Here is a 24,063-nt window from a genome sequence, read left to right on the forward strand (position 1 = left end):
TGACTTAAAAAAAAAAAAAAAAAGGCAGTTGGATTCACGGAATCACGGAAAAGAGCATGAGGAGGACTCGGGGATAGAGAGAATAGAGGGAGATGACAGAGAAAGTTCTGTTATAGACATTAAAGCTGATATCCGGAGTTTCTGAGAAATCTATTTATGTATGAATGTTTTAAAATGCGAAAAAATACCTAACTTGTCTTTTACTATGGTCTACTGCTGGTGGTCATTCATATACATTAATGTGTATAAGTCCCGCCTTCGTCCAATAGACCCTTTTAAAAATGGAAACGATCACCAAGTGCGCCCAGCCAATAGGCTTCCACTTCCTGTTTTTGAGACTGTCAATCAAAGTGAATGTGGAACTGTGCACGGAAACAAGGCCGCGATCACAACAGCAAACAGTTAAATATGATTCTGGCTCTTACCTGACCCATAGACCTATATCTACTGTATATGTTCCGCGATTCACATGCAGAAAAGTAGAGGTGTGGCTTCTGGTAGATTGGCAGAGGCAGTGGGAGGAAGTGGCGCTGTTTAGGGCGGGACATCGATACGTTTCTCAGAAACTCCAGATATCAGCTTTAAGACCAGGGACGTTTGGACAGAGGCAGTTCAATGAGCTGCTACTCTCTGCTTATGAAAGACAAGGCAGGCCTCGGCTGTGAAATATGTAAAAAAGTTGTGAGGATCTCATGTTATCCATGGCTGTTTTGGTTTTTTTTTGCTGTTTTTGAACAAAAAAAGGTAAGCACATGTTTTATTTTCATTTTCATTAGAGGAGTTATGCCCTCAAGTTATAGGTGAAAAAGTTTGTAAATATTTTGTATTTGTGAGTTTTTGTGTTCTGAAAGTTTAGTTTTGTGATGAGTGGCTAAATTAATGCTGATGACAGATCTGACAGCTGTCACTCAGAGTGAGAGACGGATGCTCTGTAACGGGCGATTGTCCATGCTTCTTTAACGCTGATTCATCATTCTTTTATTAAACATTTAGGTCAGTTGGTTGTTTGTGTTCAGTTTATATTATTATGCTTTAAAAAAAACATTTTTGTCTCTCTCTTACTGCCGGAACAACATACAGCCTTTTTTCCATGACCTCATGATTTACAAATTAGGCACTGGATATACCAGTGGTTCCCTAACTTTTCAAAATCCTGTACCCCTTCATACATGTAACCTAAATTAGTGCACCCCCTACTCCTGCACACTTATACTGTACAGTGTAGCCCTACAGTGAAATATCTTTTTGAAGAATAACATATAATTTAAAAAAAAGATAAATCATCTGTAAGCACACAAGAAAATATCTTATTCATAATTATTACTTTGCATTTTCAGTAATAAACTTAAAAAAAAATTGAAAACTAAATCTTCCAAACATTTGTTTATTTGAACACATACCAGTAATACAACACATTTATCAGCCAAAAACTGAAATACAACTCGCTACAACTTTAATGAGAAGGATGAGGTTGAGAGGATGCAATGTTTGGCTGAATTTCATATTTAAGTTTTTTTTTTTATCAGATTGTTTCTCTGTTTGAGGCTCCATGAAGGGGTTCTGCATCTGACTTCTCCCTGCTGCCCATGACAATGCTAATAGCTGGTTTAGTAGATGTTGAAGGACATTGATCTTATACATTTTCATCAGTTAGCAGCACACAATATAATGAGCGACGGTCTGTCACAGGCGCAAATCAATCAATGAGATTTAATGTAAGTCTATGGGAGAGCAGGGAGACTGGACATGTAATGCATTTTATCACCACTAGAGGGTAGTATTACAGAAGCTAAGGTGTATTTTGTAGCAATGCATGGTGGCTCCTGACTGCTGGTCAATTTATATTCTAGTTTACAATGTTGTCACACTGTTTTATATATTTATTTGCGTTTGTGTTGACAATACAATATTTTTGGAAAGGCAAATATTTTTTGGAAACCATGCTTTGATTTCACTTTAACTCTGGACATACTTATTCTGGGTGTGGCCTTTTCAACTTAATAGGAATATAATTAAAAAATCAAAACAAACGAGAACAATCTGGTGTGTAGTAGATCATGTAGATTTTTCTTTTATTTACAAATAAGGATGTTGTATCCACTTAGGGCTAATATGTTTTTAACCACCAAGAAAAGAGAACAAAACCTTCTCCACTCTGAAGCAAAACAAGACATTTGTCTGACATTACAAGATTACAATTTCATTTAGCAGATGCTTTTATACAAAGTGACGTACAACATGAGCAGTTTAAGGGTTCAGGGACTTGCTCAACATCCCACAGTGACGGCCCAGGTTGGATTCCAACTCCTGACCCTACGATTACAACAAGCACGCTTCCTTAACCATTTAGCCACCTTTTTGATGCATGGACCAGTTACCATCCATGTCTCCATGTGATGGATTAGTTTAGGCAGCACAAATCTGACGAAGACATTACCCACATAGAGACTGACCACTGCCAACCAATAACCTGAACACTGGTGTTGTGAATCAGTCGCCAAGACACATACAAGGCCGTCGCATGTTCTCATTTTCTGCATGTCATTTGAATGTATTTAGATCAGTAAATTCATTTTCAATTTACAGAAGCCTGCTTTGCTATTTGCTATTCTTTCAAAAGAGAACAACTTTCACAGTTAGAAGATTGTTGGCTTTCTGCTGTTCAGTTTGCATGTTCTCCCTTAGTGTAGTGTTTTTTTTTTTTTTTTCTTTCATACATTCTGTTTTGTCTTTCAATTTAAAGAAAGCTCTATTAATGCCATGGTAGTTGGTTCCTAAAAAATCTGAATGTGTCATGCATGGAGAGCTGAAACCATCACAGTCACAGTACCCACTGCTCCACACAAAGGCCATTCTCTGATTCTATTTGAACTTAATTAGAATCAAACAGTAGATAGATTTTCCTCTGATCACTGAAAAGCAGAAATAGAAGATCCGCTCGACATCTCTCTGTCACCAGGTCAAAACCTTTAGCAATAATCAATCACGTGTTTGTCCGGTGACTGTTCATTTTTCCTCACCTGCGAAGAAAGAACGCTGTTGTCTGTGAAATGCGTGAATGACCTCAGTTCAGGGGTTAATTGGCTCTACAGGCCTCACGCTAAGATAATGTATTCCTGAAGGAGTGAGGTCAGAGCTGATGGGAGGAGAACTTCTCACTCTCTCATCCAAGGACCAGACGTCAAAGTGCTCGGACACAAGTTGATTATTGCCTTTCTTCCACCGGTCCGGCCTGTGTGCACACAGACACATTTTTCTGCTCAATGGCCACATTTACATGAAAGATGTAATTCCCCTTTAATTCAGAATAAAAGTTAAATCCTCTTCAAACTGACCTTTTTAACACTTAATTCTGAATGCAGATGTAATTCCGAAGTCAAGTCAAGTTTATTTGTATAACTCTTTTTGTGTACACGACAATTCATAAGTGCTTAAGCCAAAACAAACATTCCAGTAGCACTAGCACATGATAAAAATTACTTTAAAACATTTAAAACAATATCAATCAATCAAACAGGACAATAGCAGATGAAATAGTGTGACCGGTAAATTAAAAGCAGTGTTGAATAAAAATGTCTTTAACCTTAAAAGTACTGAGAGTTTGGACGGACTTTGGACAGTTTTCTGGGAGTTTGTTCCACAGATGAGGAGCATAAAAACTGAACGCTGCTTGATATTTGGTTTTTGTTCTCGCAACATGGAGCAGATTTGTCCGAGACGACCTGAGACCTCTGGGTGGTTCATATTAAGGCAGAACTAGGTCTGAGATGTATTTTGGTCCTGTACCATATAGTGCTTTATAAGCAACTAACAGTATTATCTAGTCAATTATCTGACTGACTGGAACCAAGTGTAAAGATTTGAGAACTGGACTTATGTGATCCACTTTCCTTGTATTTGTGTGTTTTATACGACACGTTCGCCCCCCGGAGTTACTATTTCCATGTAAACACGAAGCAGAACACTTTAATTCCGAATAATTAATTCTGAATTAAAAAACCGTGGCCAGTGTGAGGCACGGAGCGCTAATGAATGGATGTGGGTGTATGGGCTCATTGACTTTGGGAGTCGGCTTTACCTCTTTTACTTTCTCACTCTTTCCCTTTGGTGTGTATTAGATTATTACAAATGCTTAAATGTGCCTCTATATAAATGGATCTGGTCTCCTCGGTATCCTAGGGGGCTCCATGAAAACAGAAGCTATAAAGGGAGTTCTGTTTCCAGGTATCCAATCTGAAGAAACAGCAACCATACTCAAAAGGCCTTTTAAAACAGTACACACTCATTTACACACACACTTTTACTTTAGCACATAAATACATTGTCATAACTCACTCTGTGTGTTCTCCTGGGAACACACAGGCAAAGAAAGGCTTTTTTTTATATATATTTTTTTTTACTTATTTGAATAAAATAAAGCAAAGATACACAACATTTGACAACCAGGGTCGACTTATCTTAATGCTGTTTCACAGAAGGCTCACATCATCATGACAAATAGGAACGTGGGTTCGCATGTCCCCCCTTTTTGTTTTAAATTCTGCGCTCATGCCAAACTCTAACAATTGTGCTCAATCATTGCATTGCTTGACACGTAATCCAATTTCACAGTGTAATTCAGTTTGAATGGAGAGCTGCAGGCTGCAGACAGCCTGGTGAGATGTCATAGGCTTATTATATGTTAGCACTGGCTGCCCTCTAGTGACAGGAAGAGCTTTTTTCACAAAGCCAATGAATGAATGAATGAATGAGAAAACCCTTCACAGGGTCACATCCCCCAAAAGTGACACAGTATATCTGCTCTGTCCCAGCATTTGCATTTTTTATTTATATATATATATATAAAACCTTGTAGTTAAATTGCCTAGTATCAATGCAAATGTATCATTTCATATCCATATCATAAATGTAACCTTCCTCTTGTGTTAGCTTTCTGTTAGCATCTCTTTGTTTGACCCATGTCTTAAATCAGCTGTGAAATACACTAAAAATATCATCTTTCATCTAATTTGTTTCTCATCTCTTGGTTACCTTGTTTGGCTTCCTTATCCATTAAAATATTGGTATTAATATTTTTGGTGTGGAGTCGTTTTTCTGACAGTTTACGCTGAGATTTATTTATTTATTTGATTTTTTAAATGGCAAAATTATTTTGGTACTTGATATGAAACAAAACAACAATTACCAAGTCAACTATAACTGCAAGCAGCAATGAAAGGGGGCCAGGCCTTCCCGTGTGACTCAGCCCCTAGATTTTGCGGAGCCCATGGAAGTACGTCACAAAGAATGACGGGCTTGGGGCGAACGTCAGGACACAGGCCAACATGCCATTTGCAGTGTTGTAGTAGTAATGGGCGTGGCCCAGCCCAGCCCACGCTCACTTTGACCAATCGCGATTAACTTTCAAATATGGCCTCAGGAGCAACCCAGGGTCATACCCACCAAATTTGGTAAAAATCGGTCCATTTAAGAGATACATTATTGAAATTTGGCTCATACCCTCACAGTCACATGCCAACCAAGGATCTCAGATTTGGTGTTGTTAGCATTTATTTTGACATTAGCTCACATTGTTTTCAACATGGCGGGTGCTAAGAAGAGAAGTAGACACTGGACGCGAGGATAAACCTTAAAATGAATACAAAATAAATAAACATGCATCTTGCAAACAAAACAACGCATAATCATGCATCGAATCCCGCCCATTTCTGTCCAAATCACAGAGATGCCTATTCGCATTGAATTAGTATTATCACAGGACCTCAGAGTTCAGCAAAATATAGTAGGTCATTAGTGGGGGAATTTTTACTTTACAAATTACTGACATGGCCAACATCACAGACATTCTCCACAATTAATACAAATAGCATGTAATCCCTAGGTAAAACTAATCCTGTGCGAATAGGGCTTATATTTTGCTGAACTCCAAGGTCCTGTGATAGTATCCATGAAAGCAACTCAGTTATAGTAATATGAGTACTTGTAATCCCTGACTTTTACCTCTGATTTTAAGTAAGTGTGACAGCCCTAAATAGGTGGGGTTGTTTGTGTGTGTTCTCCTCTGTCTCTCTTCCTGCAGGGCCTGATTGATCATTGCTCTCAGGTGTGAGGGGGCGGAGCTAAATGTATAAATCTGGTGAAGACCATCCAGCGCTGCCATTCCTGACTTACAAGTCGTATTCATTTAATGTTATGTTAAATTAATTTTTGCTCGGAATTCCCCTCTTGCATTTTGTCATGAACCTGAGCGAGTTGGGACAATAAGCTATATTCCTGCTTTTCTGTTTTTTTTTTTTAAACTTTCTCAAACAAATTTGTTTTTGTATATATATATATAAAATCAGCAGAAAGTAGGAACTGAACATTGCAAATCAGATGGGATGAAATGAACAACGAACTGATTCATTTAGTTAGAAAGTGTCTTTCTGCATAGCAGTTCATAAGTTGGTAACTTGGGTCAGACGACGCTATCTTAGCCTCACATGCACATCCTCTACCACTGAGAGTGGTCGACTGTCCACTACAATCATTTATCCAGTGAGTTTGTTCATTTGTCAGTCATAAACTTCTTAATTTTGGCTGTGAACCCTGTCATCTTGAGTGTGGGAGCGTTGTCCTGGCGTCCATGCTAGCCACAATATGTTTAGCATTGAGGTGATAGCGGAGCGGTTGCATCTCTCTGAAGTCTGAGGCCCAGTTTGCACGACAAGGTTTTTTTTTTGCTTTTGTTTCTGTTTCTGTTTCCATAATGTTCCACATTCATAACAACATTTTCAAAACAATTTCTGTTTACATGAGACCAAGGGACGCATGAAAAACAATATTGTAAACATGCCAGGCCAATACATGGCAGTATGATTTTGCAATGAACCAAAATAAGCAAACGCAAGAGCGGCCGCTTGCATCACTCTTTGGAGTTAAACTGTATTTCCTCAACAGTGTTGATTTACTTCACCGTACCCTTCTAATCTGAGACAGTTGGAGTAGTTTCCTCACTAGGACTGTGGGTTTTTCTTTATTCAACCACATGTATAGTGCTAAATAACCACCGAGGTGGTGATACTGGTGCTCTGTGGTTGTATTATTATTATTGATGATTACTGTGTATCCTCACATGTGGTCTTAATATTTTCAGTTTTTTTTAACTATTCATGATTCTGCAGTGTTAGTAGTTTGAGCACATCATGACTGTTGTATGGTCTTACTCCCACAGTGTGGCACTCTAACCCAACCTAATTTTTTTAAACCAGTAGCAAACTTCAGCCCTGTCCAGATATTACCAACCAAAACAGTACCCATACTAGTCATGTAAAGAAGAGTATATGTGTTTCATGTATTACCAATAAATAAAATATGTGCACATTTATTTAAAACACATTTAAATGACTTTTTTAAAAACAATTTTATTCCTTAAAATACAATCCATGGTAAACAGCCATGTTTGGTGCTGCTGGTGTTGATTTTTCTCTTTATTTATTTTTTCTTTTTAGAGCTTTTTTCTTCATTTTCTCAAAATGTGTTTTATTTGTTATAGAGCTGTAATTGGGCCTTAGAATTTGTTTGACTTGACATGGCCGGAGCCCTACAGAATATGGCCCGAACCCAAATGATCTGTGCAGACAAACTGCTAGAGAACGAGCCATTTATATGTTTTTAAACAACATTTATTCACTTTCCAGCCATCCATTCACCTCCTCAGCATTCATTTGTGCCTTTTTCCTGCGTGTATCGAAACACTTCACTGCTTATCTACCCCGCAGCGCCCCAGCTCTGTGTAAAATATAGAAATTAGGAGTGGACCTGGCCCGGTCCTGTGGGGTTCAGGCAGCACAAGGATGTGTGTTGTGTGCTGCATCTGATGTGTTCCACTAGGCCCAATTTTCCAAAATGTGAATGTTTGGAGCATTTGGGGGCAAAAGTGGGGAACCAAGCTTATTCAGTCAATTTTGGTATGCAGATTTAGAATATCAATGTTCGCAAAATGTAACTTGGTGAATCAAAATTGCTGCCAAAACAGGAGATTTTTGCCACTTTAGTATTTTACAAACAAAGAGTTGATAATCAAAGTGTGATAATGTTGGGTTATTTGGTTGAATTTTAGTCAAATCTATTTGAGATGTACAGTACTTAAAGTTTGTTACATTACATTACAAACAAAACTCTGCAGAAAAACACCCCACCCCACAATGCAACATATTGTGAAAACAAAAAGTTGACATTAGCAACACTTGTAAATTAAATTATTCATTTGTGTTCATGCAGACAAGTTATTCACTGGTATCACGTTTGTTTACACCCGTGTAGTGCTGTACATCGTAGCTGAGTTTTCCGACATTTTCATCACATGGTTCTGCACAGTTGTTGGCACGAGCATGAAAAGCTAACCATGTTCATAAGCAGTTGAGTTTGCGCACGAAGGACTTGAAATACGGCTTGGGAACATGGATATTCAGAATCAGCTCATCAAGATTGTCTGAAACCAACATGTTCCCTCCTTTTACCCCAAATTGCTGCTCACCACTAGTTCCAGCAATCCTGAGTATCGGGCCTAGTCTATGTATGAAGCTGTTATTTGTGCATTCTTGTTGTGCATCGAAGCAGCCACAGCTGGCAGTCGGATGCACTGTTTACATACAAGATGTGACGGGGATCGCTCTGCACAACACGAGTGATTAGAAGAAAGAGTGGACTGACCTGAGAAGTTGTTTAGGTGTCACCTGATGAGTCTAAGAGGACATTGAAGCGGTTTAGAGGGGGAATATTTGTTGGAAAAGTATCTGTCAGCGGAGAAACCGGCACAGCTATTTGCAATGGCTTGACGTTACCACAAACATCTATAAGTGGCCAAAATGTCTTCGGGACGACTAGGTTTTTTCTAGTCCTGGCCGCTCTACAAGGACTCTTATTGAAAGTTACCCTACGAATCTCTATTATTATATATATGATTTTGCACTTAGAAATAACTACATGTAGCCTTTCAGATACAGTATCTGCCTGGCATGTTTTGTGTCAGCATTTTCCCACTGCACCAGTAATATCTTAAGATGAAAGATATTCTTGCTTCTGGCTGGTGGTCTTGGTTAAGGAAACTCAGAGTATCAGGCTTCATGGCTGGCACAGGTTTGAGTCTGTCTTCCTTCAGTCTGACCCAGTCTGATGTGCCCTCGGTGTGCATAAACTTTAAAGTGAAAAACAGCAGAATTGGCAGGAGGTGAAACTTTCAAATAAGGCAATGTCCAATAATACAAGAGGCCTTTCCTTCGAATGTCATTATTTGCAGCTCCCAAGTCCTTATCTTTAATCTACACTGATACAGATATACTTTTCAAGATAACAGATGACTGATTGAACTCGTGGGCCGCTTGCAGACAGTGCAGCCAGGCATCTTGTCACCAGCTATAATCAGTGTCTTTCCTGAGAGGAGGACAGAGAGCAGGTCGGATGAGGCGGGATGGATGACAGGCCCCGGCAGATCGAAGGATGAATGGCAGCTTAAACATGGATTGAAGGATAAAAAAAGGTCTATCTGGAGCTCAGAGAAGGCTGACGCTCAAGATCTAATAATCTAACACTGATCCTTCAATTCTTTACTTTTCATTTCCTTTTATTCTCCGTCCAAAAATAATATAAAGAAATCCTGTGGGTTTTCATTTTCTGGTCATTTCCAAAAGTGTCAATCTTCTGCCATCAGTTGCCGTCAGATGAAAATTCGGAATGAACCTCAGTGACTTGATGGAATTCACAAAGAAAGTGATGCACACTTGAGGTATGTCACTTTCATAAACGTTAAAAAAAAAAAAAAAAAAAAAAAAAAGTTACTACCAGACATTGACAAAACTCATACAAGTCGTTTACCAAATCTTTTCAGCCTCATTTGTGGTGTAGCAGTAGAGAAGACCTGTGTGTCATTATGGCAATTTGATATGGAATGTATGAGAACTAAAGGATTGGCTCTAAGGAGCTTCTTAAAAACAGTTGAGTCATTGCCCCCCACCCTCCCCATTCCATCTATTTTCTGCTCTCATTAAAGGGAATTACTAAAACTAAGTATTAAAAATGATCAAAGATCAAATAGAGTCACAAGCAAGGGATGATTTATTTTTTAAAAATTTTTTAGCAGGGCTCAAAGTGAGCTGAACTCTAGTTATCTATCTTGAATCCAAAAGATTTAGATTACTTAGATTCAATAATAAAAAGTTAAATCTGTGCAGAACCAATTTGTGTCAGTCTTATCAACTTAGAAACATAGTTTTGACGTCAGGCTAAAGTAATAATCAAAAGATGAAAGCTAATACAGAGGTGGGTGATAAACATCAGAGCTGCAAATCTCTTTGAACCCTATCAAAAATTAACATGAGTAAATGTTACGATTATCAGTCTTGCATTGCTTTGCATCATATACTTATAATTGGATTTTGTAAGCTTAATGGTGTTATGAGCATCCCTTTTTCCATCGTCTGTAAATGATTGACACAGGGAGAGAGAGTGAGAGAAGTCCAGACACTGACATGAAGTGGATAGGCAAAAAGAAGCTTGGACTTCAATTTAAGTGGAATATAATAAGTTATGCTTATAAGTTGGGCTATATAATTGTTATCCAAGAAGATATCCTGTGTGTTAAGTATTTCAATAATAGGCTCTGAAATGAGTCAGGACCAAAATTTGTAAATATTAAAATGTATCAATATTTACAACCAAAATTCTGTTAAGCAGCAGCACGTCAAAATAGCTTAAATATGGCTGACCCGCCATAATATTGGATTTCCCTTCTGATTATACGGAGTAGGAGCTCCAAATTCAAGTGGCATTCCAAGTCACTTTTTCCAAGTTGGAGGTCGTAAAAACAGATGAAAAAAAATCTCTTCAGATTTAGAAAATCATAATGTGTGTACTTTGCTTTACACCTAACTTTATCACTACTCATATCAACGAACAAAAACCACAATCCCTATCAACTAAATGCAGCATCATCATCTTACCAGTGGTTCAAACTCTGAAATTGGAAAGTTGCTACTGGTTGTCCTGCAGTTGCAAAATGAAGCGATCACCCAGGTGGTAGTTTGTGGAGGGTGGTGCTGGTGGTGGAAGTGGGTGGCCGGATCAACAGTTCAAAGTTGTGCATACAGAGAACTACAGCTCTGCTGGGGGTAAGTTATGGTGGACGGAATGACAGGAAGAATAACGATACACCAGAAAAAGTCTCTAGATTTTAAGGATGTCCTGAAGATATCAGATTATATTGGCTTGCATTTTACATCTAATGAAAACACTCCAATACAAGCAGTTCATTCCAGACTCAGCTCCAGCCTCTTCTATCCATAAAATGTGTTTTTATTGCACTTGTTGAGGTTGTTTTTAGGGTCCTAAAATACCTTTTATGTATTTATTTATTTTATTTAACTATAAAATCTGGTTATGTTTAAGACTAAGATGTACTGTATATAACCAGAGCTTAATTATGGCTGGATCCTGCAGAAGCAATATCCGGCACCTCCCAGCTTTTGACTGGCACTGGCAGTTTTTTCAGCTTCTCATTTGCTTTTAGGTGTTTAATTAAATGTGTAAGTATTATATTTGGACAGCTGTGTCTTTTATTGAGTTGAAATCACTGGAGATGTCATTGTCCACACAAAACTGAATGTAAAAACTGAGCGCGAGTGAGGAAGAGAGAGAAAGTCAGGCCACACCCACGCTACTTCTAAAGTGTGATTTTGCGAGGTTAAGGTTGTTTCTTTGAAATTTGCGGAACAGAACAGCAGCAGTTAGCTTAGCGAGTAGCAGCACCTGTGGCAAAGATGCTAATGTAAGAGAACCTGCCTCCAATAGACAGGACATAGGAGGATAACTATCCAGAGGACATAAGGAGGACTCAGGAACAGAGAGAAGAGAGGGAGATGATGGTCAAAATTCTGGTAAGGACATTGAGGCCAGGGAAGTTTGGTCAGAGGCTTAGTTCAAAGCCAAGATGAGCTGCTACTCTTGGCTTATGAAAGACAAGGCAGGCCTCGGCTGTGGAATATTTAAAAAGGCTGCAAGGATACAAAGGACTCCATGGCTGTAAAAGTTTCAAAATAATTTGTATTTGTGTATTTTAGTGTTCTGAAAGTTTATTGTCCTTTGTGGCTAAATTAGCACTGATTTTTGTGCTGTCCTTGGTGCTGAAACATGGCAGGTTTGACAGCTGTCACTCAGAGAGACGGATGCACTCCGTAACGGGCGATTGTCCGTGCTTCTTTAAAGCTGATTCATCATTCTTTTATTAAATATTTAGGTTAATTGGTTGTGGTCACGTGATATTATTGGCCCATTAGTTAGCAAAAGGCGCTTTAAAAATTTTATTCTGTGACACTTTCTCTTTCTACCGAAACAACACCCGGCGTTAGTTCCGGGACCTGATGATTTACAAATTAAGCACTGTATATAACCCGTTGGTTAATATTAAATAAGTCAGTTTTTTGGATAGCTACTGATCAGGCCGATATGCTGATATTGGTATCGGATCTATATCGTCATCGGACAACAGTTGCCAACTGTTTTTTGATATTTTGTTATAAATATGAAATGCCTTAATGTACAGTATACTGAGGGAACTCTACCCATTTTCCATATCAAAGAGTATTTCACTGAATTCATTCAGAGAAATGAATTAACTGTGCTTTTACATATCTCTGATTATAATGATGTATTTATTAGTATAAAATAAACAGCCAAATCAAACCCATGAAGTAATGCTTTAATAAAAACAGATAAATTATAGGAAGAATCATGTTTAATTATAATAACTGCAAGAAACTGTGCTCTCACTTGGCAATTCTGCTGAATGAGCAGCAGGATAAACTAAGCCTGCCTGTTAGCCTAGTTGGGATCAGTCTAGCAACACGGAATAAATCTCCATAGTAACTTATGCTATTCCACTTTGATAAATCATTGGTTTCAGTATTATCCTGGATATGCTAATCTATGATAACTGGATTTTCCTGGCTTATTCCATCATCTAGGTTTTGTTAAATATGCCACAGGCCTGAAATTTAACCTCCAGAACAACAAACACGTCACGGAGCCAGAGGATCAGTTCAGGATTTCCAGCTGAGAGGCATGACGCTGGGTTAATTCACCTCCAGTGTCTATTAAATGACACAGTTCAAACTAAAATGGAGTTTTACTCAACCTATGACCTCAAACAAACCACTTGTTCCACTCAGAAACATTTGAAGTGCTGGCAGAGCTCTACATTTACAGCCTCAAGGACTCTGAGGACGTTTGTTGGAAGCTGTGCCATCAGAAGTCTATTAACACCTAAGTTTCTGATTGACTCCAACCTGATTGTTCCTTAAGTGCATAATAATAGTATCATGATGTCAGGCTGTGTGTTCAATATTGAACATTCCTTTTAGTGGTTTGGTTGGCTTATTCATCACATCGTTAAGCGTTAGATTAAAAGAGAATAGAGACCCCTGGTCTAGATTAGATTACTCATTGCTTTTGTTTAAAGAAGTATAAAAACACCAAATGAAAGACTGAGATTGATATCGATAGCATGCTGGGGAATGCATTGAGTGAAAAGGATCTGTTTTTCTTCTAGGATGGCAAACCCTACTCAGTCAAGTTGATTTATAAGATATAAATACAATCTCAAAAACAGGTAAACATGTGATATTAGATGGTTATTTGGTTGTTCGTTTTACACATTTTTGTTCTTTCTGAAAACTCTGTGTGGGTGTATTTGTGTTTCACCCTTAATAAGCAGGTTTAACCTGTGGATCTGGCTCAATTTATATTAGGACAATCATTGTTCCATGAAATTAGAAAATATGCACAGTGGCATATTCTGTATGCTTCGTTTGTTGTAGCTTTGCTGAACCAAAGTGACTTTTGAACACGTGGTAAAGCATAAATATTGAATGGAAAGCACAGCCGGGGGGGGGCATTTTTAATAGTTTACTTAGTTGATACTGTTTAATTTGGTTCCTGGACTGTAACTAGGGTATTCCATTACAAAGGTCCCCAACTTTAACTGTAAAACTGAAACTTGCTCAAATAATACTACAAGTTGGCAGCAGTCTAAAAAAACAAAGAGCTTCAGCTCAGGTAGATGTGAAACAAAATAAAATAAACTCAAACCTTGGAGCAGCCATTTGACTTTGTTGAGGAAGGATATAATTATTCTGGCAACTAGGTCCTGCATGACCTAGTCGCTCAAAGTTGAAAAACTTGAAATTTTAGAGCAACTTCAAGCAACAACTCCCCTGGCCGTCACTGTGAGACCCTCCGCTACAGTGATACGGCTGCAGCGGAGGGTTGTACTACATTTCCTCAATTTACCGGGACAAAATTAAAGCTGCTAACTTCTTGAATAAGCCTACATTCTGGGTGAACTCATCCTTTAGTCGCTCTGTAAGTTGATCATTTAAACCATAAGCGGAGCTGTCTATGATACGGCCGGAGAAGAAGTGATCAGCCGTCTCTCTCCCCTACCAGTGGCTCCGCAGACACACACACAAACACGCTGAGTCTGTTTCCTGGTCGTCACGTCACTGGAGTGATGAAGTGATGGAGTGACCTAAAAGCGCCACTATATTGAAGTGACTGCAGTCACGACAGTCACTTTTGGTGTGAACGCACCTTTATACAAACCCTACGTAAACAAACAGAGCAAGCAGGGTGGAGTAATACAAACTCCGGAAACTAACGGAGCAAGCCAGATGGTGTAGTACAATCCGCAGAAACAAAAATACTAGTGTGGGCGTTTAGGAACCGAAAAAAATAACTGAAATTCAATCGTCTTCGTAACAGTTCCAGAACTGGAACATTAAGAACTGGTTCCTATTTGGAATCGGATCTCGGTGCCCAACCCTAGTCATGTCTACACAAACATCCTTGGTGTGTAGATGAGACAGCCTTGACGACTGTCATTAGAAGCCAATGATGATAAGCACTTTTTTTTTCGATTTCAGACTAGCATAATTTCGGTAGCCTTGAGTTCTGGTCTCCTTTTGCAGTAATCCCGAGCATACAATTTCTGAAGTTGTTTCCAATTCCGTGTAAACTTTCTTTTAAGTTTTGTATTAAGAGCCCTGCACAATCCATCAGAAATGACTGGCAGCCTTTCCCAAACAGCTGCCAATGTAATACGGACTTTGCGATAGGTCAGAAAGATGCCAGCTCCAATCAGCAGAATGCCTGCTACCATAATTCCAATCATGTATATGTCTTCCACCTCCTCAACGGAAAGAATGAACAGACACACAACCCTCAGCCAGGAGTCAAGCACGTATCCAGCAGCAAACGTTCCATCCGGACCGGAGGGCTCATCTTTGCTTGTTCTTTTTGTCAAAAAAATTTGGGCGATTGCATTGAGAGACCAACTGACCAATTCCATAATTTTGGTTTTTTGATAGGGATGTAAAGCAAGGCTCCTATTAGATCCACAAGACAAAACAAGCAATTGACCCTCACTGTGAACATAGCCTAATACTAGTGCAATATCTTCATTTATTAAAATTATTTCAAAGCCAACCTGCAATACTGACAAAGCCCACTTCTTTATTCTAGACCAGTGTTTCTCAAAAAGGGGTATGTGTAGGCATGACACTGGGTAGTAGATAGAGAGAAAGAGAGGAGAAAATTAACCAATTAAAGTATTGAAAATCTGGAGTTTTATAATGTTTATTTTTAAGTAAAAAATTATAATTACGCTGGATATTACCAGCAACTCAGAAAATGACAACAAAAACACACAAAATAAAATAAATATATACTGCATGATAAAAAGAACAGACAAACAACAACAAAATGACACCAAAAACACACAAAATGATGGAAGAAATGATCTTGATTAGAACGTGAACTGTCAATGATAAAAACAATACAAATAAATCTAGTCTGGAGACACTAAATTTGGTTTCTTTCACTAGTTTACAAAATTTGATTCTTTAAAATGTGTGTTATCACTTATTCATTCCATCATTATGCTCTATAGTTGATCTTTTTTCATAGAATTCTGAGCAAAATGTAGTAGTCGTACATAAGGGGTACTTGCATTCAAAAGTAAAAAAAATGGGGAACTTGAGCCAAAGACGTTTGAGAATCACTGCTCTAGACTTGTACAGTATAACAACTGTCCAAAAGCAATACATTTACCAATGCGGATACAATTATGTTTTATACAATAAACCTAATTATCATGCTTTTTTAAATATATAGTATGTGATGTTATAAATTTAATTTAAGGTCATCAACTCTAGAAATCTAATGATTCACCTCCCAAAGGATTTCTAGCCAGACTTTCTCTTTTGCATAATTACAGCCTGGAGAACAAGCAAAGCTTTGTTATAGTCATTGTACCTTCTGGTTTATCATCTATCCTTATACTGGGACAGGCTTGCAATATGTTTTAACCCTATACATAATACAAGAGTCTTTTTAGGAGTAGGTGTGGCCAGCAGGATGTTCCATATGGCCTATGTTGTTAGCGTATAGTCAATCATCTATCCTGATGTGTTCTCGGGTGGTTCAAATCAGTGACGCTGTGAGAATTACAGCCACCCCGAAGGGCATCGGGGGGGGCTGCTGGGAAGGTGTCCGACTTCAAGGCTTTTGAACTGGACCTGCATCATCCCCCTGTACGGAGTGGTGGGCCGGTCAGTCAGGGAGCCACAAGAAGAGAACATTTGGGAAACATGGGGGAATAAAAGTGACAGGGACCCTTTGAAGTGGGTTGGGTTGCAGCTATCTGGCTGTGGGACCTTACCAGTACCCCACCCATGTCACACATATCACATATGGACAACTCCAAAAAAACACCTCCCTGGAGCACTGTGTATCCCAGACTACAGTGCAGTAACCTGAGATCAGTTGTACCAGCCTGTGAGACGAACAACGTCCTCTCATTGGTCCAAACAGGAAGCGAGTGTGACCTCCTGAAGCCCGAGGGTCAAATACTTCTCTTAGAACGGTGACAATTGCATTAGTGTCTTGTGTAAGCCAGACGGCCATGGGATCAGGTAAACACAGACTCATTCACACAGGTACACTTCAACTTGACCTTATACACATCTAAAACTCACAATGACCACGTTTACATGGAAGCTTTAATTCCTCTTTAATTCAGAAAAAAAGTTCAATCCTCTTTAAATTGACCTTGTCAACACAGTTCCAAATGCAAATATAATTCCGAATTAAAATTAAATCCGAATTAGGTGGCTGGTTTATTCCGATTTTAGTTCCGAATTAAATAATACCTTTATCTTGTAAACGTTTAATTCCGCTTTAAGTTATGATGACGTAATCCAAGATGGACTAGAGCCAAGACTATTTATTTAATAAAAGCCTTAGAAGACATCGATATAATGAAAAGAGTGGATGGACGGAAGCATCAACATGCGGACCTTCACACGGACGCATTAACTTATTACGCGCACAGACTACTATCTTAACAGGGACAAAATATTTATTCCTGGTTTTCTGGAGTTTTACTGGGCTTTATTAACCGGTGATTAGTTCCTATCTAAGTGAAACCGTTTGTTATTGTCAAGCCGCTGTATTCAAAATAAAAGTGAAAACAGTCGTCATCTAGTCTTCTATTTTGCTGCCAAAAACAAAAGGTTTGTTGTGCTTTTTTCCCGATAGATGTGATACATCATGTTTTCCCCCTGTTCAATCAGAACCCTTCCCAACCCTCAGACCTGAAGCAGAATTGAATAAAGCCAAATAAGCTTGTTTTCAATGTAAACCTCAATTCGGAATAACTATTTCCATGTCGATATGAAGCAGATCACTTTAATCTCTAATAATTTAATCCACAATAATTAATTCCGAACTAAAAAAAAAAAAAAACATGTAACCGTGGCCAATGTGTTATTTTATAATACAACCACATAATTAAAAGTGTCCTATGTATAGTTCAGGGAATCTCCATAATTGCTCTGTGTGGCTCTTCATCAGAAATTCTGAGCATAAATATGTGCATACATTTTTAATGCTTCCAGGCATTAAACACAGACATTAAATCAACTGTGTGAATTGATTTAATGCCTGACATTTTTATAACAAAGCACTATTATCTATTCAAAGTGCAACTGTTGGATTTGAATATTTTGTACTACCAATACCATCTTACATAAAATATCTTCTTTTAAATCTTTTTTAAATGGCAATGGTTTTAATGCCTTTTTTGAATGGTAATGCAATGCTTGTGGTCACTGGCTATCGCCAAATGAAAGCATGTTTTTGATTAGATTATATTTTCAAGTTGGTTAGAAATAAATTTTAATGGCTATGGAAAAGTCTATATTAGTTTAAGTTGTTGCTTTTAGAGTATGGCTGAAGGAAAAATGCTAATGATAGCTCAGCTCTCCAAGATGACAGATTCATCACCGGGATCTTTAATGCTTTGCTTTAGATTATTTTTTGCAGGTTGTGACGAAGACATGTTAGCACCACACATAACCACCTCCTCTCTTGTTTTTTTTTCTTTGCTCTTTTCATATTGCCGCCCCTCCCCCCTCACATGAGTAGACAAGGTTATGCCACCATCACTTTCCTAGACTTGAAAAAAAAGATGATCAGACAGATTTAATACCACTGGAGCCAGTTTGCTTGTCTGGCCAAAGCTTTTTGAAATGCATTTGTACGCCTATATACATGTATGTGAGTGTGATCTCATATAAGTACATGCGGCCGGCTCAAAAGAGCAGCAGTGTATCCACCGCCATCAGTCAGAACCGAGAGCTCGCCGGTTTTAATGGCTGCCATAATTAAAGAAAGCTTTTAAAGGAGGGTGTGTCACTGGAGAGGGCAAGGTGGGGGTGGAGAATGTGCGCTCAGATGGTTGGAGGAGCTGTCTGCACAGCTATATTGGTAAATGTCAGTAAAACCACCGTCACAGGCTGAAACATTCATAATTCTTCTTGACAGTGGCAAAAAAAATATTTTCAAAAGTATGTCTGATGTGAAAATAGTGCCAAATTAACCAAATCAAGAAAGAAAAATATAAATGCTAAAAAAAAAAAGTATCCGTCACCATTTGTTTACAATATGTTGGATCATCATCTTGTTGTGTGGGGAAAAAAAAAAAAGAGAGAAGTGCCAAACAAGTTCTCCAAATCTGTGCATCCTTTTATATGTGTAATATTAATAATAATGCATTGGGGTTATATAGTGCCTTATTTTAGGTCACTCAAAGAGCTTTACATGGCATTATTCTTTCACTTCACACTTAGTGGTGGTAAGCTACTATTGTAGCCACAGCTGCCTTGGGGCAGACTGACAAGATGCAAGGCTGCCATAGTGCTCTATTGGCCCCTCCATCCACCACAAACACACACTACATTCATACTAGGCAATGTGGGTAAAGTGCCTTGCCCAAGGCCACAACAACAATGACTTGGCTAGAGTGGGATTTGAACCCCCAACCCTTTGGTTATTGGACAACCCACTCTACCACTGATCCACATGCAAGAAACATGCCCAAACCACATAAAAACTGTCTACAACATTTGTTAAATGTTAACCTTTCATTTTTGGATGCTGGTAAACACATGTAAACACATTTAGCATGTGGGAATCATTTAACCATATGAAGCTATCAGTATACAAGGAGAGCCAAATACAGTATTTATGAACCACAGTATACCGTTATACACAATTCAATTGAACTTTATTTGTATAGCGCAAATTACAACAAAGTCATCTCAATGCGCTTATCAAAACATAAAATTCATAATAAGAAAAAAAAAACTCATCTGAACAAGCATTTAGCAACAGTGGGAAGAAACAACTCCCTTTTAACAGGTGGAAATCTCCAGCAGAACCAGGGTCAGAGGTGGCAGCCATCTGCGTTGACATAGTGGACAAAAGGACCAACAGAACATCATAGAGAGATAGAACATCAGAGTGTCCCAGACTAGTTGAGCCGTGAACCACAGATCAGGAACTGCCATCATCAGCTTCACGACACCTGAAACAGAAAAGAGAGAGAAGAGCGAGGAGAAGGCACTGACTGCAGAAAGCTTGGCTTAGCCAATTATATCAGATAAAGATTAAACAGAACAATCAGACTTGTCTCGAAACAAGGACTTTACCAGTCAAAATATACACAGCCTGAGCCTGGATCTGAACCGGGCAGGTGGTCTTCTGCCTATCCGGGTCCACATGGTCCGGATTGATGCACTTGCCAGATGGGCTTGTCCCCCCTTGATAGCTGCTACTGAGTGGAATCCTGGTTGATTTTTTAGTAAAATGCCCAAATCTATTGGGTCATCTCTTCTGGTCTGAGGTTGTGGTTGGATGGGTAATGGAGAAAAGGAGGCGAGATCTCAGAGTGTTTTATCACTGTTGTTGGTGTTTCTCCTTTCTTTTGTGATGCAGCTGGGGACTTTTCTGCTTCTTGCAGTATAATTGATTCTGTCCTCCTGTCATAAACAAACACACATTTCTGCTTCCCTTATTGACCGTAGCTGTGTTTCCATTACAGATTTTGGCAAAATAAAAGCGAGGTTTCTAAACGTCGACAAAGTATAATTGCGCTTTGAACATGTTTCCACTGAAGGTTGTTTTGGGGGGAGGAGCCTCGTAACTCATGTGAAATCTCATCCCGTGAGACTTCACTACAGGAAGATGAACGCTCAGAACCTCCTTATAACACTCTGTATTCCTTTGTTGTTTCACGTCTAATGTAGCAGTAATGATTTTTATGTATATTGCTAAGAAATGTCCCAGTCATGTGACCAGGTACGTCACGTTTTGTGACGTGTGATTGCGGAAAAAGAATTCCCATAGTGCTTTTGCGACACATTTCAGTATTAAAACGTCTGAAATTCCTCCTCATGAAGGCTTAAAAACGTTTTAGCGATATTTGAGTGTTTTTTCAAAATTCAAGTGTTTCCATTACCAGTTTTTATTGTGCTATTTAGATTTTGAGCATTTCCAAGGATAATGGAAACACTGCCAGTGAAACTGTCACAGGAGTGAATCCTGTAACTTGCTTTGGTTAACAGTTAAAAATCAAATTAAATCAAGAAAATTTTAGCCCATTACGTAATGAACTATCCCCTCATACAACTCAGCAAATGTTGAGAAATAAATAATTCTGTTGCCGTTTTTGGATAAGGAAAATATTATTTTTTTGTTTGGTTTTTACTGGGTGGTTGTTTAAATGGCATTTCAAGTCAAATTTACAAAAAGGAAAGCTAAGTATATCACCATATAAGGCTAACTTGGACCAATGCTTTTAGCGTGTATAAATGGTGAGGAAAACCTAGCCAACATAAAAGTAAAATCCAACCGTATTGAGACCGTACTGCGGTTAACCAATAATAGGCTGCCTTTGTGGTAAATATGGCAAATCTGCAAATACGTTATACAGTGAATAGCTCGTAATTTAAATTAAATTATACAAGAAAAACACACAGGGGAATACACTGTAATACAACAATATATTAATCTCAGGGATGGAATCAGAAGATGAAGTATCAGCATAATTGCCTCAAGAAAAACAATCTGGTTTCTACAGTGATGATGGAAATATGTACTACAGATACTACAAAGCTACTTTAAGGTTGCGTGTGGAACTCCTCTGGGTGTTCATCAACTGCTTCACCCTGTGCTGCTCTCTCCATGCGCATGTTTTTTGGCGTTCAAAACATTTACCAATCATCATACTTTCAAAGATTTTGTTATAAAAATGAAATGCGCCTTTGAAATGTAAAGTAGATGAATTTGAAATGCAGGAAATCTAAACAGAATGTACAGGCAGAAAGTACCTGCAGATGTCCTTAAGCATGAACAGTCTGTGTTGTAGATGATATTTCCATAGCCCTGGGAGTGGGTTTGAAAATTCATGTTGCAGTTCAGACAAAAAAGAAAGTGCTTCAGGCTCCGAGCAGCATGGACCATGACCTCATCACATTTAAAGGTCAACCCTATCAAAACCATTACCTGAGGTGATTGTGTGACTGCTGGTCATCATGGGGCATGTTTTACTGTTTTTATTCTTTTCAGGCATTTGGCTAACTCTTTACAGTGTTATCTTGTTATGTTTGTCAGCATCATATCTGTCCTCGTTGAACCAAGAGGAATTACAGTAGCTGCAGTGTTGACATGGTAGAATAGATTAGATTTACCAATAAACCCCCTGTAGCAGGCATCCTCAGTGTGGATAGACATCATCACACAAATAATAAGATGATGGATTTGATTTCTGTATGAACAGGATTCCAGGAATGTTTAGTCCGTTTTGACTGAAACTTGAAATGTGTTCATAGAAAGCCATATGTTTTGTCTAAAAGTGAGGAAAAGATTGATTTATTCGGGGATTTATCCTGCTTTGTGTACTGCACGTGTCAGGGGCCAAATCCAGCCCTTTATAGCTCCCGATTCGGCCTGCAGAAAAAAGTGAAAATGACAGTGAAAACATGACTCATTGTGTAAATAAGTAACTAACTCAGCTGAGTGTTGTCAGTGCTACCCTCCTTGAGTGCTGCAGTGTATTTGTCTCCAGCTTCTGGTTTTCTTTTTGCCTTCTTCTGCTTTGGGATTTGTTTTTTTTTAGTTTGGCAAATAAATATGTACTGATTGAATGCTACACCTGCCTGCTGCCTCCATCTCAAATGTGATTTCAAACCCTTTTCCATTGAGGAGGACAAAAGTTTTGCAGTATAAGGCTTCTCCAAAAAAAAAAAAAAAACTCTAAGCACAGAATCTTTAATTTTTGCAAAGTTAATGTAAAATATCTGTTAACTTGATGTTCCCTCAGCCTACACTTGGTTTTAGTTTGATTGCTTGAAGTGTTTATTTTAAACTTGAAAACATGAGTTTACAGATCAAGTTTAATTTGTGTAGCTGTCTGTCCACATCTGTGAAATGTTGTGGCAGCTCTTTTGTTGACATAATGTAAATATAGTACTGTTATGGCTCTGTTTTTAATATATACTAGTACAGTGCCCGTTGGAGGTATGTATTCATATAGTGGGAGCTTAAGTAGAGTTGTCAATTATGGCCAAATGAATATGGGTTTATTTGTGGGTGCAATGTAAAAAAGCATGTGTGATTTCCCTGGTTTAATTCTATGGGACATGCGCATGATGAATTGATAAATAAAGTTTGTACCAATGTGGCGGTTTAGGTAGAATCTGATAAGACTATAAATTCATACAAATAAAAGTATATATTTAGCATTTAACATTTCTTAGTGTGTGTGTGTTGGTTAGTGCTGTTTATTGTAGATGTTAAAGGTCCCATGTCATGCTATTCATCACCCATCTCCATTTGTTCTAAGAACCTCAAAAACATAGTATTTGAGGTTTATTTTCCCAAACTCGCCTGTTTTCCAGAGTTTTAGCCTCTGAAAAGTCACTTTTTGAGCAACTTTACACAAACAGGCTGATTTGCGGCCTACTTATGCATATTCATGAGTGGGCGTGTCTATAGACGGGACACTGACTTCCTCCTTCCCGCATGGTGACGTAGGGCCAGAGGACGCCCCCTCCCTCCTCCCACCCACTCCGTAGCTGAGCTCATGTTGCTTCATAAACACGAGACGGTACATCCCGAGACTGTAGAAAATACATACATAGCACTGTGCGAAGTCTGTTTACATGTCAATCACGGCAGAGAGCTTCCTGGAGGCGCGGCTTCTCCAGCTCAGTGCCGCGTCAAATTTGTGAAAGTGGGAACGCGTCATCAAATTGGAGCGAGGTGTTTGGGCTAGCCCTGCAGTAAGAAAGGAGCAAATCACCCTCTAACTAACAATTGAGGGAATCAATGAAAAAGCCCTAATAGCACTTTTATGATGTGAAGCGCTGATAAAATCTTTGCTCTTTGTGGTTGTGGTACTGTGTAGAAAGAACAGGCCGGTGTCACGGTCTGAGTTTACCGAGCTGAGATTCTCTTACAATCTCAGTACACTACTGCGATGTACCCGTGCTGGATTAGCCGTGCACAGAGATTGTTGTACTGATTTAAAAAAAATGCTTAAAACATCACATCAGTCGACCATCGATAAAAAAAATCGATTTATATGAATTCAACAGCTTATTATTGTAAAGTTACATTAGGTTCACTGTT

This window comes from Gouania willdenowi, chromosome 8 (genome assembly GCF_900634775.1).
Source record: "Gouania willdenowi chromosome 8, fGouWil2.1, whole genome shotgun sequence".
Lineage (NCBI taxonomy): Eukaryota > Metazoa > Chordata > Actinopteri > Blenniiformes > Gobiesocidae > Gouania > Gouania willdenowi.